Source organism: Emydura macquarii, unplaced genomic scaffold, assembly GCF_026122565.2.
Source record: "Emydura macquarii macquarii isolate MOO-44397 ecotype Brisbane River unplaced genomic scaffold, CSIRO-AGI_Emac_v2 contig_3328, whole genome shotgun sequence".
Taxonomy (NCBI): domain Eukaryota; kingdom Metazoa; phylum Chordata; order Testudines; family Chelidae; genus Emydura; species Emydura macquarii.
In genome coordinates this window covers 3,620,152-3,634,245 of record NW_027133465.1, presented here as the reverse complement: position 1 = coordinate 3,634,245, position 14,094 = coordinate 3,620,152, and the positions used below count along the sequence as shown (strand labels likewise).

General features: G+C 48.6%; 1 protein-coding gene across 2 annotated transcripts in view; it reads left to right on the top strand.

Annotated features, from left to right (window-relative positions):
• The first annotated feature begins 11,329 nt into the window (after positions 1 to 11,329).
• The window catches only part of CAPN5 (calpain 5), a 102,455-nt gene continuing 99,690 nt past the window's right edge, over positions 11,330 to 14,094 (top strand). The window contains exon 1 of one of the 2 annotated variants that reach the window (XM_067533250.1): positions 11,330 to 11,570. The gene's annotated coding sequence lies outside the window, so the exon portion shown is untranslated. Of the gene's footprint in view, positions 11,571 to 11,746; positions 12,143 to 14,094 lie in introns of those variants that run through there. The other variant, XM_067533251.1, reaches the window with a different exon arrangement.

The following is a 14,094-nucleotide window of genomic DNA, read 5'->3' as shown; positions in this document are numbered from 1 at the left end:
CTGGGATGGGAAGCGGCTCCAGGCCCTTAGCAAAACAGATTGAATCTCTTTCTCTCCGGCCAAATTGATTCTGGGCTTATTTAGCAGGGCCCAGCAGCACCTCAGGATAGGAACTATAGACTCCTGGATCCAATTGAAATGGCTGAGACAAGTAGGGGAAATATAATTACACAATAAGAATCTAGCCAGGGCATGGACCTGCTACACTGTAAATGAAGTTGATTGTGGAATGGGTAGGCAAACCTGCACAGGCTTTCGTCTAGTCTACAGTGCTAGTGTAGGCTTGGTGGCACAGGCTTTAGCGATGGGTAGCTGCCCAAACGCAAGCCTGACAGGGACCCTGGGTACGTACTCTGGTTGACACCCCCTAGCAAAGCCCAGGCTCTGCCATCTACATGACTATTGTTCCCTGTGCTAGCTAGATTGCAGCAGTGCGGCCAATCAAACCTTCACTTGCAGTGTGGATAGGGTGACCCGATAGCAAGTGTGAAAAATCAGGATGGGGGTGGGGGGGTAATAGGCGCCTATATAAGAAAAAGCCCCAGATATCGGGACTGTCCCCATAAAATCGGGACATCTGGTCACCCTAAGTGTAGACACCCTAAGTGTAGACTCTTATGAACACTCCCATGAGCTCTTTAGGGGCTACAAGGGGGTTGGAAAGTATCATTTTACATTTCAGTTGACTCTGCACAGCGCCCCCTAGCCCCAGACTGAGGCATTGGTTCAGAACTAACTTGGAGGAGAGCGTGCAATTCCACAGCCTGCAGTACCTGGGTAATTTCCCTGGAGGTTTCCCATCCCACTACGGGCCAGATATGTCCCTGCTTGACTTAGTAGTTCTGACAGGTTCCCAGCAGGAGGCTGAGTAGCTGCAGGAAAGGAAAGCACTTAGTATCATACGAACTATTCTAGTGGAAGTTTGGTCTGGGATGCAGGAGACCTGGAACCAATTTCTGGCTCTTGTGTGTCCTGGGACAGGTCACTTCGTCTCTGTGCCTGAGTTCCCCCTCTGTAAAATGAGGATAATCCTTCCTTTGCCCCACCCTTTGTTCCCCTTGTCTATTTAGATTGTAAACCCTCTGGGGCAGGGACTGTCTCTTAATGCGTTTGCACAGCGCCTAGCACGGTCGAGTCGTGGTCTCAGCCAGAACTTCTAGAGGCTGCTGTAAAATATAATCGTCATTTACTGTCTTAATTACCCTTCAAGCAAACTTCTTCCTGTGTCATTAAAACTTTGTACCTCCCTTAATAATAGCTGGTCCGTTACAGGGCACTTCGACTTGTTACTGTGCAGGACTGAGTGCTAACGCAGGCAGTTAAGTGCAGAAATGAGTGGCGTTTGGATTTCCTGGCAGTTACCCATTAACACTCACTGGAGGTGAATCAGCAGCTCTGGTACGAGTCTGTGTGCGCGTGCATGCAAACGCACGCGCAACGTATATCACCTCCTATTGCCGGTGCAGAATCCATTGCAGGCCCCCGTACAGTCAGTGAACAGCATGGAAGATATTTTTGGCTGGTCTGTCACTGTTGTCATGTCCCCATCTCACTTTGTGTGAAAACGGCTAGTTTTTGTTACTTTCTGCGGGACAGAAATCGACGCCCTCCCTTCAGGAATTTACTAGTGAGCTGCTGTGACGGGAATCCAAACCTCTGCTGCTCTGGAGTCCAGGGTGTTTCAAGCTTCTGGGTACTTAGACACATCCTGTCCCAGAACTCCACCCGAAAGGTGAGACTCTTCTGGTTACAGCTGAGCTCTCTCAGGAGCGCGCAGCAGTTGTGAAGCAGTCCACCCGTCTTCGCACCTTAGCTCGGAGCCTAACATGGTTACATGTTACATGGTGAGTGGTCTCTCCCTCATAGAACCCTACGTCACTTACCTTGCTCTCTCTTGTCCCACCCTTCCTCTTCCTGTCCCGCTCCCCCTCTTCCTGTGTGGTTCGCTATTGAAACCCTCCTTTGTTCTGTTTCTTGGGAACTTTCCACTGCTCCTTTCTTCCTCCTCTCTTCAGAGGAGTCAGCTAAACTGGTTTTCTAAAGCTGCAGCTCACCCCTCGTGCCAGGTGTTTGCACCTGAATAGGGTAATGGACTCCGGAGCCCGCTCATGTTATCTGTCTTGTGTGTACTTGTCACAGAATCTGTCCACAGTAATGGATCCACAGACATGTAGGCACTCATGACACAGCAGTTTTCATAAGTCAGCTTGACAATATCAACCAGAATGTGTAAGTTGTACAGACATAGCCCGAATCCACCACATCGGTAAAAAGTGACTATAAAATAGCATTGCTGGGCTCCATGAACAATAGCAAGCCTTTTCAATTACTCTAAATCATATTTGCCCAGTGTACAAGTTAAATATGGTTTTCCTATGTATGATCCCTGGAAACTCGATATAGGGAGAGGTAGGGTGGTGGCTAGAGGAAAGTTTCTTACGCCTCGCTCCCTCCTGAATGTCTGTAAAAGAGAGGAATTATAATGATATGTTTACTGGCAGTATATTTTTCAGCCTCTAGATGTCTGAGTGTTATATCAAGTCATAGAGCGGGTGTGGTCTCTGGTAAACAAATGAGACAAAGTTGGGATTCAAACTATGTGGAAGCCTGTTTACGTCTTGGGCTTTGTCTACACTTAAAACACTACAGTGGCACAGCTGTAGTGCTTCAGTGTAGACACTTACTACAATGAAAGAAGGGATTCTCCTGAAGCTGTAGATAATTCTTCTCCATGAGCGGTGGTAGAATTCTTCCATCAACCTAGCGCTGTCTGCACCAGGGGTTAGGTTGGCTTAACTATATCTCTTAGAGTTGTGGATTAGACTGGCTGTTAGTTTGCAGTTTTTTCTTTAATAAGCTCCTTCTGTTTAAGATGGGCTGTGATTCCTAACTCTTAATGCAGGGAGAAGATTTCTGATACTAACCAGCTCTTAAGTCTACCAAAAAAAAAAAAAAAAAAGATCCAAGAGCTGGAAACTGAAGTGATCACAATGGGAAATAGGATACACATTTTTAATAATCAGGGTAATTAACCACTGGCCCAGCTTCCCAAGATATGTGGTAAATAATTCATCACTTGGAGTCTTTCTATCAAGATTGGATTTCTTTCTGTAAGTCATGCTGCCAGTCAGCCACAAGTTCCTGGGTCTGAGAGCACTAGACGGAGTTCCATGACCTGCGTTCTGCAAGAGGCCAGACTGATGATTGTAACGGTCTTGTCTGGCCTTAAAAATCTATGAAACTTTCTCTGCGATAGGTAAGGGCAGAAATTTCATTGCTCATCCAAGAGCTGCTTCCAATATGATGCTTTCCTTGCTGCAGTTTTCTGGCCTTTCTCTGCCTTGGCTTTAACTGTCTTGCGCTTTTGGTCCTGGTGGCTTTGGTGGAGAAAGCAGTTCTTCAGTTATCTCTGCCATGAGTGATGCAACATCACTTGGCATGACCTTGCCTAGCACTTAGTTTTCTTAAACATCTATTTTTGACAGCAAATAATTCAGAATCAGACTGGTGACAGGCGGTAGAGGGGAGAGTAGTTTAAATTATCAGGAATAAATACATACATTCCTCTGCCTAGGTAGCTCTATCACTCCCATCACTATAGCATCTAAGTACCTGCTTAAATAAATCCAGCGACTCGAGAGCTGTGCTGCTACCTTTATAAATAAAATAAATTCTGTATTGGCCCTATCTTGTGGCCCTCATCACCATAGTATCAGAGTACTTCACAATCTTTAACGGATTTATTGCCACAACACCCTAGGAGGTAGGGCAGTGCTATTAACCCCATTGTAAAGATGGGGAACTGAGACACTAAGTGACTTGCCCGAGGTCACACACAAACTCTGTGAAAGAACAGGGAATTGAACCTCGATTTCCCAAGTCCTAGGGAAATCCTAGGACACTAACCACTGAACCATCCCACCTCTTCCTGATGTTCCATTCGGTTCTATTGAGGCAGATGGCTCACTGAAATTTGGAAGTATTTTCAACAATGAGGATGGTTAACCAGTAGCACAAACTACGAAGGGAAGTGGTGGATTCTCCATCTCTTGAAGTCGTCAGATCAAAACTGGATCTCTTTCTGGAAGATGTGCTTTATTTTATGGCCTGTGTGATGCAGACAGTCACACTAGAAAATCTGACAGTCCCCTCTGGCCTTAAAATCTATGAACAAAGAGCAAATACTTGTGGTTGAAATTCACCCCCTGTGCAAAGGGCATTCCTCTGAGCACTTAAACAGTGCACAGGTCTTGTGCTGGCATTCTGCACGGGTGAATTTAATGGCAGATGAAAGCTAGAATAGTGACACAATTTGCTAAGTATTAGTATTATTTACTGTGGGTGTGGCTTCTGAGATGTGGACAGATGTCCATGGGGACTGGCTGGAAAAATCAAATATGTTTAATCTTTACTTTACCGGGATGCCAAAAAGGGCTGGAGATTTATATGGATGCCCAAAGCATCCAGAGTTACAATAGCGAGGATTTAAACAAATGCAAAACCAAAATTGATGGGCCAGGATTTTCACAAGTGGCTGGTGATTTTTGGGTGCCCAACATTGACTCCTCACAAGCGCTGGATTTACTCAAAGAGCTGGATTCTTGCCCTTAGAAAATCAGGCCCCTTTAAGGTGTGTAAAGTTGGGCACCCCAGCATCAAGCTACCCGAGATCACCAGCTGTCCTTCGTCTTGGCCCAAGAGTTTTGGAAGGGATATAACCCCAGAGGGCACCTCGCACTAATGTGTCTTGAGAAGAATTTTCCCTTGTGCATAAGAATGACAGGATGAACTGTCACTGGGTCTTTAAAAACCCACAAACCAGAGTCTCAAAGATATTTATGCACCAAACTTTCATTGATTTTAGAAGTTAGGAGTCCCAGTACCTTTGAGGTTCTGGCTCCAAGTACTCTGAGAAGCAGCAGTAGGTACCCAAGAAAATCCAGAGTAGGGTATGGTCCAGTGGGCTATAATTAACCACCAATGATCGCAAAAGTTTCTGGGAGTGGGAAGGGTCTGGAACCTCTATGAGGCCAGGTCTACACTACACACTTATATCGATATCACTATGTCACTCGAGGTGTGAAAAATCCACACCCCTGAGCAACGTGGTTCTATTGACCTAACCCCAAGTGTAGACAATGCTATGTTGATGGGAGAACTTCTCTCATCAACATAGCTACCGCCTCGTGAGGAGGTGGATTCACTACGCCAATGGGAGACGCGCTCTCATCAGCATTGTAGCATCTTCACTGAAGCACTACAGTGGCACCTCTGCAGCCTTTTAAGTGTAGATCTGCCCTAAGTAAGTCTCAACTTGCTCTAGTGACCATCTGCTCAACTTGCCGGGCCAGTGAGGATCCACTAGATTATTCCATTGCTAACACTGCACGGTTCTGGCATCTTCCTCTGTAGCCTCTGGTGCTGCCCCTGACAGAGATGGGATACGGGATGAGGTAGTCCCTTGGCCTGATCTAGAATGGCAATTCCTATCGCTGTGCACGACCTAATTTTCCTCTCTGTCATGCCAGTGTCATTCAGAAATAACTCTACTAAGCCGATGGAGTGGCACTGCTTTACAACTGCTGTGAGAAGACTATGACCCCAGGAGCAATGGGGACAACAAATATTTATTCAGGGAAGGAAGAAGAAACTTGGCTCCTTGATTCTTTTCACTCCCTAAAGTAACAGTGAAACGCCCTTGTATTTGCTGAATGAATCACCAGCTGAATACCACCCCTCTACCTTATCTCATGTGTGGACTTAACTCTGGTCTTTCCCTGTTACTATGAGTAACTCTTTTTATGATTTAGTGTTTGGAATCATGTCTCCTCCCCATGAACAACATTCCACTGTTTGCACGTGGCCTTTTCGGAGGCACATTTGCATATTGTTCCAGAAACGACAGGCCACCAGTACAATATTCATTGATATATTATCTGTATAGTCATAGTCCCAAAAGCCTCTGTCGTGGACCATGAACCCAGTGAGCCAGGTGCTGTACAAAAACAGAACAAAAAGAAGATCTCTACCCCAAACAGCTTACTGTCTAAGTATGAGATGAGACGACAAACGGATACAGACAGAGTGGGGAACACAAAGAAGCTGGAGACAGTATTGCTCAGTATATAGGCAGTGCTCTCAGCACCCCAGAAAACACATAATGTTCTGTTTCCCTCTGACGTTCAAATCAGATAATGAATGACTTAGTCACTGATATTTCAGCCTTAAAAGATGATAGCACTCATCTGCTGGGGGGAAATACACTGGGCTTTGCAGCAAGAAGGCATCAGGGGAAATGATCTCTCTGTGTCTTCAATAGCAAAGGTCTTCCTAATGCTTTACAGACCATTCACAAAATAAACACAGAGTTCCTGCTGGCGAACTTACCTGTATGCAGAGTTCTGTGTGTTCTTCTGATCCTTCTTTCATAGCCAACTCTGGCCTGATTACCCTTCTCTTACCAGGTATGTCTTCATTGCCGGGATTGGAACCTGGATCAGCCTAGCCTGGGCATGAGCAGTCTCCCTGCAAATGTGATCCCAACTGGGACTCAGGGTGGTTGTTCTGGGAGGTCTTGAGCTTGTTGGTCACCATAGGCTTTGGCCGTTGCATGTGTGTAACTTTTTTTTTTTTTTTTTTGGACAATGCAGCATTCGGGCTTTATTCCTTTCTCCACACACACAGTCTTCTCCCTGTGAGGCTGTCTGGATTATTGGTGTCAATATTGCAAAAGTACAACAAATCTTGCAAGATATGCCATGTAAGGTATCATTGGAAAAGTTATGATTTACTGAATATGATAAGCTCATCTGTATGTGTGCATCATTTTTGCACTGTAATCTATGAATGTGTGTGATATTTCTGTGTCTAAAACTTGTGCTGTGTTACTGGGTGACACCCCTAGCAGATTACCCTCAGCACAGTTCAGCCTGATTGAGGGCCAGTCAAGGGCCAGCAGCTATACATCAGGCAGGGAGAGAAGCCAATGGCTACGCCTATGCATCATCAGGACATGTAGGGACATGCCTGTGGACAGGAACTCAAAGAGCTTTTCCCTGGCCCCTGCCCGTGTACTAGGAGCTTGTATTTAAAATACAGGATGTTCAAGCCAGATGGCAGAAACTATAAAATGCAGCTTCACCATCTCCATTTTGTTTTCATTCCTTCTTCCTACCACTGGATCAACTGCTCTACATCTGAATCATAGAAGATTAGGGGAGACAAAAAAGCTAACACAATGTTGGGAATCATTAGGAAAGGAATAGATAATAAGACAGAAAATATCATGTTGCCTCTTCATTAATCCATGGTACGCCCGCATGTTGATCACTGCATGCTGATGTGGCTGCCCCATCTCAAAAATAAAAAATTGGAATTGGAAAAAGTATAGAAAAGGGCAACTAAAATGATAGGAGTCTGGAAAAGCTTCCATGTGAGAAGAGATTAAAAAGACTGGGACTCTTCAGCTTGGAAAAGAGACGACTGGGGGAGATATGATAGGGGTCTATAAAATCATGACTGGTGTGGAGAAAGTAATAAGGAAGTGTTGTTTACTCCTTCTCATAACAAAAACTAGGGGTCACCAAATGAAATTAATAGACAGCATGTTTAAAACGAACAAAAGGTAGTATTTCATCACACAACACACAGTCAACCTGTGGAACTCCTTGCCAGAGGATTTTCTGAAGGCCAAGACTATAACAGGGTTCAAATAAGAACTAGATAAGTTCATGGAGGATAGGTCCATCAATGGCTATTAGCCAGGATAGGCAGGGATTGCTGTTTGCCAGAGGCTGGGAATGGCCGATGGGACGGATCACTTGATGATTACCTGTTCTATTCATTCCCTCTGAAGCACCTGGCATTGGCCACTGTCAGAAGACAGGATACTGAGCTAGATGGACCATTGGTCTGACACAGTATGGTCGTTCTTATGTTCTTATCTCCATTACTAAAGGCTTGCAACCATTCTGTATGATCCTCAGCTGATCTTTTTGTGGATGAATAGTCCATTTGATCCACCCATGATTGCACATCGTCCATCCAAGATCTTCTTTCTCTGCCTCATGTTCTTCTGCCATCAGTTATCAACTTTCCCTTCCAGTGCCCATAAATATTTTTTGCCCATTGACCCCCCTCACCCTGTTACCCCTTACAAACATACTATAGCATTCTTTTCGTTGTTATGGCCCCAAACAGTGTAGTAATAATGCTATTGGTAACTGTGTTTGGGGCCGTCTCTAGAATATTTGGGGCCACTGCTGTCAAATACCTTTGTGTATTTTGAGACTTTCCTGACTTGTCTCTCCTTAACCTTCCTTTTGAACTGCTTTGTTCCTTTTTTTTTAACTCTGAGGGCTTCAGTAGCGTCTTCTTCCTTCCGTATCTCCTGCTGAAGATGCCATCAGATGTAGTTTAGCCACAAAATGACCGACAGCTCTGCCCTCACTGAGCCCCTCTTCCGGGATGGCTGGAAATCACCCATTCAGATGGGCTTGCTGCAGACGGAGGCGCTGAATCAGCAAGATGTTTAAGCATGTGCCTATCTTCAAGCAAGTGAAATTTCAGAACAAAACCTCAGATGTGTGTGTATGTCTATAATTTTTCTTTTCTTTTTTTTTTTTGCCAGTGGGAACAAAGGGAAAAAGATGACTAGCAGAATTGTAGACTCTACTTTCAAACCATTTCTACAGTGGGATAGTCTTCTACGAAAAGAGATGGAAGCTCCATCGTTTGCCATCTTTAAAACTAGAGTGGACAAGACAAGATAAAGACTGAATCTGACTTCCATTTGAATCACTGACAAATCTTCCACCAACGCCTGGGTTGTTGAGGTGCTGCACAGCATGGTTACTTGGAACAGAAACATCGGAGTTCTCGCACCTCTCTGTCATTGCAAAGATTTCACTTTGGATACTTGTTGAAATAATAATCTCCATTAGCTGTTGGCCGCGCACGAGACAGAGGAAACCATCCGATTCCATCCAGCAGAGGGCAGTGGTAGCCAGTTCATCATAGAATACCTTCCGGAACAATCCTGCTGTGGCCGAGATCCAATCTCATTCACTTATTATTTTCTTACAGATGCTTTATTATAATAATTCATCATTTATAACAATAAATGGCGCTTATACGGTGCTACTCATCAGCAAATCTCAAAGCACTAAGGGAGAGCAGTATCATTATCCCCATTTTACAGGTAGGGAAACTGAGGCACAGAGCGGCAAAGTAACTTGCCCATGGTCAGTGGCAGAGCTGAGATAAAAACCCCGCCTACACGAGTCACAGCCCAGTGCTCTATCTTCTAAGCTGCACTGCCTCCCACTTAATGCCATTCATCGGGTTATGTTTTATAGATGCCATAAAAGGATTTGTCAGGTTCTTATTTCTCTGATCCTTCTGGCTGTAGCTGGAATCCATTTAGTACAGCTACGTAGACTGGAAACTCCAGTCTAAGGCTCTGTCTGACAGCTAATGAAGTGGGAATCAGTGTCTGGCGAGAGGGTACTGTTGGTAGAGTTGCTATCTGTTCCAGATTTTCCGGTATTGTCCCACAAGCACTAGTTGTGCTTTCAGTACCTGGAATCATTAGCCCATTGCAACGGTTGCAGCCTTACAAGATACTATTAGCTTCCCTCTGTTCTGTGGTGATTTATTTTCTGATAGGGGTGTAACTCATCACTAGTTGTATTCAAGATGCCCAGTCATTGGGGTATATTTGTGTTCTCGGGCTGTCCATTTTCACATCAGCTGCGCAAAGCTGATCTGGCCGTGCAAACATCCCGACATGATGGGTGAGTTTGTTAGTCCCGGTTCATTTGCAAACACTTTGAGGAAGGTTGGTCTGGTGGCTAATGCACTGGGCTGGGCTCAGTTCCCTGCCTCTGCTGCCACCCGCCCACTGTGGGACTTTGGACAAGTCATTTAGTCTCAGTGTGTCTCAGTTCCCCAACTGTAAACTTGGGGTGATCGTTTTTCCTTCCTCCCACCTTTTGTTGGGCTTGTTTATTTAGATTGTAAACTCTTGGGGCAGAGAGTGGGTCTTATTCTCTATCTATACAGCACTGTAGCCACTTGGGCCTCCAGGTGCTTGCATGATGCCAATGCAATAATAACTTCCCACTGCCAGTGAATCCTTGATGGGAGTTTGCAGCCTTTGTCCCTATGCTGGATCCCCAGTTACTCCCCTTCTTGTATGAGCCTGGTTTTAGATGAGATTTTGGGCTTCCCTCTTCTGTGCATCCTGCAGAGATTATCCTGTATTCCAAGGCTTGCTTTTCCTAGAAATGTAGGGCTGCAAGACATCTCGAGAAGTCATCAAGTCCAGATGGGACCAAGCAAACCTAGACCATCCCTGACAGGTGTTTGTCCAACCGGTTCTTAAAAGCCTCCAGTGATGGAGCTTCCACAACCTCCATTGGAAGCCTATTCCAGAGTTAAACTACCCTGGGTGTTAGACAGTGTTTCCTAATATCTAACCCAACTCTCTCCCTTGCTGCAGATTAAGCCCATTACTTCTCCTTTTACCTTCAGTGGACATGGAGAACAACTGATCACTGTCTTCTTTATAATAGGAGGTCCCCTCACTCTTCCTGTCTCAAGACTAAATGTGCCCAGTTTTTTTTAACCTTTCCTCATAGGACAGGGTTTTTTTAAAACCTTTTATCGTTGTTGCTTTCCTCAGGACCCTCTCCAATTTGTCCACCTCTTTCCTAGACCATGGTGCCCAGGATTGACCACGATTCTCCAGCTGAGGCCTCACCAGTGCCATGCAGAGCGAGACAACTCGCTCCTGTCTCTTACATACAACACTCCAGTTAATACACCCCGGAGTATTAGCTTTTTTTTTGCAACTCAGTTCATCTTGTGACCCACTATCACCCCCACCCTGCAGTCCTTTTCATCCGGACTCCCACCTACCAGTTATTCCCCATTTTGTAACCCTGCATCTGATTTTTTCCCCCCCTTCCTAAGTGCAGCAATTTTCACTTGTCTTTAGTGAATTTCATCTCGTTGTCGTGGGTGCAACTCTCCAGTGTGTCAAGGGCATTTTGAATTTCAGGGCTCTCCGCCAAGAGGCTGGCGACCCTCCCAGCCGGGCGTCCTCTGCAGATGTGAAACGTGCACGCTCCCTTTAACTCTCCAGGCCGTGAATGAACACCCGGAGGAGCGCTGCACCCGGGACAGACCTCGGCGGGCTCCCACTGCGGTGGGGCAGCAAACCAGGGCTCCCTCCTCTTTGAGCCCGGCCCTTCAGCCTGGGCTGAGTCCAGCTGGGCCCCCTTTGCTCTCAGTCCTTCTCCCCCTTAAAATCCCGGCCCGGGACAGGTGCAAAGGGGGAACCCCCAGCCCCAGCTAGGGGGGGTAGCAGCTCAGCCTCCTGGAGAGACAGGCAGGCTCCCAGCAGCGCAAGCGCAGGTCGCCTTCCCCCCCCTCCCCGCTGCTTGGCAGCCCCTCCCCGTGGAGGCCGGGCGGGGGCAGGCCGCTTGGAACCGGCGCCGGCGGAGGCGACATCTGGCCGCAGCTGGGTCCTGTGCCGCGGCGCGAGCGGGGACGAGCCCAGCGGGCAGGTGAGAGGCGCCGTGGGAGGGGCCGGGCGGGCGGGCTGAGCTCGGGGCATCGGACCCAGGCACGGGGGCGCCCGGCGGGGAGAATGCACCGCAGCGGGGGTCTCCCTGCCTCCCTCCCTTCCCCAGCCGGAGAGCCCGCGATGGGGGGGAGGCGGATGAAGAGGGAAGGGCTGGGTCTGGTGCTTGCACGGCTCCGGGGGGGGGGGAAGGAGCATCCCCCTCCTCTGCCTCCTTGCAGAGCAATGCCGCCCTGCTCCCTCCCCGCCGCGGCCGGCTGTGAGCTCCGGTGGGGTTTGCAGGCGACGACAAGTTTGCAGAGCGCCTGTCCTGCCCCAGGGGCGCCCTGCCTCCTCTCTGGGCTCCAGCGGGAGGCGGAGGGACGCACACGCCGGGCAGGAGTGCTGGAAGGAAGCGTCACCCCTGCTGGGTGCACCCCGGGGTTTCGCGGGCACTCGGCCCTGCGGCCTGTCCCCAGCTGGAAGCACGATCTCCGCTCCTCACAGGAGGCATCAGGCCGGCCACACCCCGGCCTGGCACCTGTGCAGGCCCCAGCTGGAAGGCGGCAGGCAGGGGTGAGGTGACCAGGGTTACTCCTGGGTTCTAGGCTGTCCCCTGGGTTCTGGGCGCGAAGGGGAGCGGTCCCGGAGCTGAGAATCCCCTCCCCTGCCCCGCTCAGGGGAGCACCTGTCTAACGTCAAACGGGAGCGTTCCCGCTCAGGGCAGGCGTGCTTAGGTACGTTGCTGAATCGGGGCCTCAGCCTTCCAGGTCCGTCCACACAGCAGAAACAGCCCTGCGGCAGGGCGCACCGGGGGGGCTAAGAAGAGCAGTGCGGAGGGTTGGATGGGGGCTGGAGCCCTGGCTCCCCCCTTGCTGGCTTTCCGGGCTGAGGCTGGGGCTGGAGCCTGGGCTTCAACGCCTACCCTCTTGTTGTGAGCCCAACACAGTTGACCTGGGCTCCGAGACTTGCTGCCGGCCCGTCTTTTTCTGCTGCGTAGGTGCCCCCCTGTTGCTGGTGGTGGAGCTGCACTGTGGCTAGCGACGGTAGGGTATTTTTGGCAAAACAGCCCCAGGTAGACACTCATCCAGAGACCACCATCTCCCCATGCATGGCCCTGTGTTGGCAGCAATGATGGGCACCACCGCCGTTGCTGCCTGCTCTGCCCAGGGCTAGGGGTCTGATTCATGCAGGTGCTGAGCCCTGGCTGAAGTCTGGGAGCTGCCGGTGGTCTCTGCACGCTGCCAATTTACCTGTCTTACATGTCCCAAAAGGGGGTAGGGTGGCCAACCCGCCAGGGTTGTCCCGGAGTCTCCAGAAATGAAAGATAATGTCGTGTGATGAAACCTCCAGGAATACGTCCCACCAAAACTGGGGTGTGCGTGTAGCTTCCATCGTTGGCCCTCAGATTTATCCCCAGGAGCACGACTGCTTGAAGTGGTGCCATGGGGCTCCCTCCTCAGTCTTCCGCGCCTTGGCATGAAGCAAAGAAAGAGATTTGGGGGCCGGGTGGGGGTGAATAATCAGACATGAAACAGATAAAAGCAGGTGAGTGAGCAGCACAATTCCTGTTAAATTCTCTCGCTGCTTTTCTTGCTGCATCCGTCTGGCTGGAGGACAGGGGAGGACCCCTCTGAAAGGATGGATGTGTCTGTGTGTGTCCACGTGGCCGAGCTGGCATTTATCTGGTAGATGGTACGTGTGCTAGCAGCCCAATTTCATTGCGCCATTGGTGTGTAATCAGTAGTGATTTCAGAGAGCCCTGCTGCATGTGTTGGTGCTGATTAGCATAGCAGTCTTCCATGGGGCTGGCTTTGTGCTTGAGTCAGCAGCACAATCTCTCTGTAGGTAACCGATTACTCAGGCTGGAATCCCATGCACAGGTGACAGCACCTGTGGCAAATTTTTCTACAGCCAGAGTGTTGCAGGATTGGGCCCCTGGTGGCAATCATGATGGAAGGGCAAAGACATACAAGCTGGCCCAGAACTAAGAACCAGGGACGTGATCTGGGAAGATGTCGCTCCTTTGGCTCCTATCAACTTCTGTGGGTGGGCGGAGAGTGTAGCATGCTGGCTAGATGTGTGTGTGCAGATGCACAGAGAGAGGCCACCAGCTGCTGTTCACAGCACTGAAGTTAGTCCTGCTTAAGTTGTAGAATCTGCTTTGAAGCTAAAGGTCCAAGGTTTGATCCCTGTTGGTGGCTCCTCCAGGGTGGTTATTATACTCTGCACCTTACAGGACTGTTTCCTGGAAGAGGTGTGCTTTGTAGCAATCAGCTGAGCTAAAGGAGAATCTCCACTAGCTGTTAGCAGTACAGGGTCAGTGACACACAGCTGTACAGTTATAAATGTATCCTGTAGAGGGCAGCAGTGTGTACATATGTGCGCGCACATACAGTTATTCCTACATGCATTGGTTCTTTTTTGTTCTTTGAAACATGCAAGCTTTGTCCAGGCTACTTATCTCTGGCAGAAGAGTGTGGAGGCGTAAAGAATTGCCTAGATGAAGAGCACACCACAGGTGAAAC